Source organism: Triticum aestivum, chromosome 6A (assembly GCF_018294505.1).
Source record: "Triticum aestivum cultivar Chinese Spring chromosome 6A, IWGSC CS RefSeq v2.1, whole genome shotgun sequence".
Classification (NCBI taxonomy): domain Eukaryota; kingdom Viridiplantae; phylum Streptophyta; class Magnoliopsida; order Poales; family Poaceae; genus Triticum; species Triticum aestivum.
The window spans coordinates 449498414-449502164 of NC_057809.1; positions in this window are offsets into that span (position 1 = coordinate 449498414).

The window sequence follows — 3751 nt, forward strand, 5'->3', positions numbered from 1 at the left end:
ACACCGGTAAGACGGAAACTAGGGCGGCAAGAGTGGAACAAAACACCAGGCATAAGGCCAAGCCCTCAAACCTTTACCAAGTAAACAAGATATAATAATGATATCCCAACAATAAACATGTTCCAACAAGGAACAAACCCCATCTTCACCTGCAACTAGCAACGCTATAAGAGGGGCTGAGCAAAGCGGTAACATAGCCAAACAACGGTTTGCTAGGAAAGGTGGGTTAGAGGCTTGACATGGCAATATGGGAGGCATGATATAGCAAGTGGTAGGTATCGCGGCATAGAAATAGAGCGAGCAACTAGCAAGCAATGATAGAAGTGATTTCGAGGGTATGGTCATCTTGCCTGCAAAGTTCTCAGAGTTGACGAAAGCTTGATCCTCATAAGCGTACTCAACCGGTTCCTCAATCATGAACTTGTCTCCCGGCTCTACCCAAGGCAAGAACACAAGCAAAGGAAACCACAATCAACCACGGTGCAATGCGCAAGCAACATGATGCAAAACATGACATGATATGCGGGATGAGATATGCAATGCATATGCGTGCTCCGGGAGGAAAAGATTGAATCAGGCCTCAACTTGGCAAACCAAGTGCGCCATTGGAAATATGAGTTGATTTCGGTCAGAATCGATATAAAGATCACCAGAAACGGATGCACGGTTTGCAAATGGCAAGCAAAACAATAATGGCACAATTCTGCGATTAACAGGACGATGCCATCTAGAATGCAACAAGAAACTAAGCTACTGCACTCCAACATAGCAACAAAGCACATGGGAGTGCTCTGCTCAAGATTCTTGTCAAAAGATGAACACTGAGCTACGGCTAATTCACACAAGAGTAGGTTCAAACAAGTATGGAAAAAGTGCAAAAGATATCAGCATCACAGACTTAGTGAAAATACTAACATGTCAGGAATTAACATGAGGAAGCAATGTTTAGAGAAAGATAACAATATGCTACAGGAACAGAACATAGCAAAAAAGGCATGGAATGAATCTAATCAAAGCATATAACAAAAGTCCCTTACTGGCCATAAGCCAAAAAGGATCAGAAGATATGATGGCACCCATGTAAACATAGCAAGTTTCGTTAACAGATTTAGACTTTGCAGAAAACTGGACATGGCAAAACAGACTTATGAAGGCATGTTTGCGAGCTCGATTCACTCATAACAAGGCATTGCATGACAAGATAAGAATAGCATCAGCAAGAAGACATGTTCATAAACCTAACCATGGCAAGAACAATCTCATAGCATGCATGGATCAACTACAACAACCTTGACAAAATTGATTAACACGTAAACAATCTGCCAGGAACATTTTATAGCAAAAGTAGAGCAAGATTGAGTCATGCTAAGGCACTCCATAATTGCAAACAGGGACATGGATGGGTAGAGCACAACCATATGTCCAAATCATCCTTATTGAACATACTCAAAAGAAGCATGGATCTCTCTGTAGCAACATGAATACATGTCATAAAAATAACAGCATAGCAAAGACTTAATGAAATTATAAGTCTCTGAAATCAGCAATATCACGAGAGCTACTTTGCATGCTTGTGCTAGTCACCACATTGATCACAAAAATACATGGCATACACCCCTGTAAAGATGGCATGGCATAGCCCAAAACACATGTAGAGCTCATGCCCATATGCAGCACACAATAATCATGGCAAAAATGACAAATGCTCAAGATCTGCTAAGTAATAGGACTAACATTTTATAGCACTCTTGCATCAACAATTTGGGCATCAAGATGGACACAAACAAGCATGGCACAATGGAACAAAATGAAGAGCACATCACGGTGAACATTTTGATATATCATATGCACAAAATGGACCACCAAGCACAAAGTTATGGCATGATGAAGGGAGCATCAGAATGTAAGATTTTTGGGACTTAGCGGAAATCACCTTGCGAAAATGGATCTAGGGTTTCGCGGCACTGACTTCGAGGATGGTCGGGGTTCTCGCTGGAGTTGAGGGGGCGGCCGGGGTTGAGGGGAGCGGTCGCCGGGGCGCGGGTCGGGGCGCGCAAGGCGGCGCGGTCGCCGGCGCGGAGGAGGAGGCGCAGGCGGAGCGGTGGCGGGGTCGGCAGCGATGAAGCACGCCGGCGAGCGGCGGCGCGGGGCTCCGCGGGGCGCGGGAGCAGGAGCGGGCCGGCGGCGTGGACGGATGGGCCCGCGGGGGCCCCGCACGGGCCAAGCGGGCCGGCGGCGGTGGAGGCTCCCGGGGTGCCACGTGGCGGCCTCCCACTGGTGTGGGCACGGCGACAATCTGTCCGGCGGCGGCAGACATGTCCGGTGGCGTCGGGGGGCGATTTTTAGGGTTTGGACTGCGAATTTCGGAGGGGGAGGTGTTTATATAGGTAGAGGGAGCTAGGAGAGTCCAAATGAGGTGCGGTTTTCGGCCACGCGGTCGTGATCGAACGACCGAGATGATGGAGGGGGTTTGGATGGGTTATTGTGCCACTTTGGAGGGGTGTTGGGCTGCAACACACACGAGGCCTTTACGGTTCCCTGGTTAACCGTTGGAGTATCAAACGGACTCAAAATGGCACGAAACTTGACAGGCGGTCTACCGGTGATGTACCAAGGCCGCTTGGCAAATCTCGGTCCATTCTGAGAATGTTTAACACCCGCTCACGAAAAAAAGGCAAAAGGGGGCGCCAGAGGACATAGCAGTGTCGGATTGCAAAACGGACAACGGGGAAAATGCTCGCACGCATGAGACGAACACATATGTAAATGCGATGCAAATGATGACATGATATGAAATGCATGACATGAACAAAATGCAAAACGAAAACAAAACCCAACCACGAAGGGAAACTCATATCGCATCTCCGGAAAAGGCAAGAGTCAAAGTACAAATATGGAAATGTGTATCTGGGGCGTTACAGTTTCAATCTTGCGGTGTCCTTTCCCAGTCACAGCAGGAGCAGCAAGGCACATATTGTATTGTTGCCATCGAGGATAAAAAGATGGAGTTTATATCATATTGCTTGAGTTTATTCCTCTACATCATGTCATCTTGCCTAATGCGTTACTCTGTTCTTATGAACTTAATACTCTAGATGCATGCTGGATAGTGGTCGATGTGTGGAGTAATAGTAGTAGATGCAGAATCATTTCGGTCTACTTGTCTCGGACGTGATGCCTATATACATGATCATGCCTAGATATTCTCATAATTATTCACTTTTCTATCAATTGCTCGACAGTAATTTGTTCACCCACCGTAGAATTTGCTATCTTGAGAGAAGCCACAAGTGAAACCTATGGCCCCCGGGTCTATCTTCCATCATATTATTTTCATATCTATTTGCTACTTCTATCATAGTTTATTTTGCAATCTTTATTTTCCAATCTATATCATAAAAATACCAAAAATATTTATCTTATTATCTATATCAGATCTCACTTTCGTAAGTGACCGTGAAGGGATTGACAACCCCTTTATTGCGTTGGTTGCGAGGTTCTTGTTTGTTTGTGCAGGTACTAGGCGACTTGCGTGTTACCTCCTACTGGATTGATACCTTGGTCATCAAAACTGAGGGAAATACTTACGCTACTTTGCTGCATCACCCTTTTCTCTTCAAGGGAAAACCAACACATGCTCAAGAGGTAGCAAGAAGGATTTTTGGCTACGTTGTCGGGGAGGTTGCACCAAGTCAAGTCAAAGACCTAATGTACCAGCAACTAGTCATTTTTTGTGCCGCCTAAGCACAAG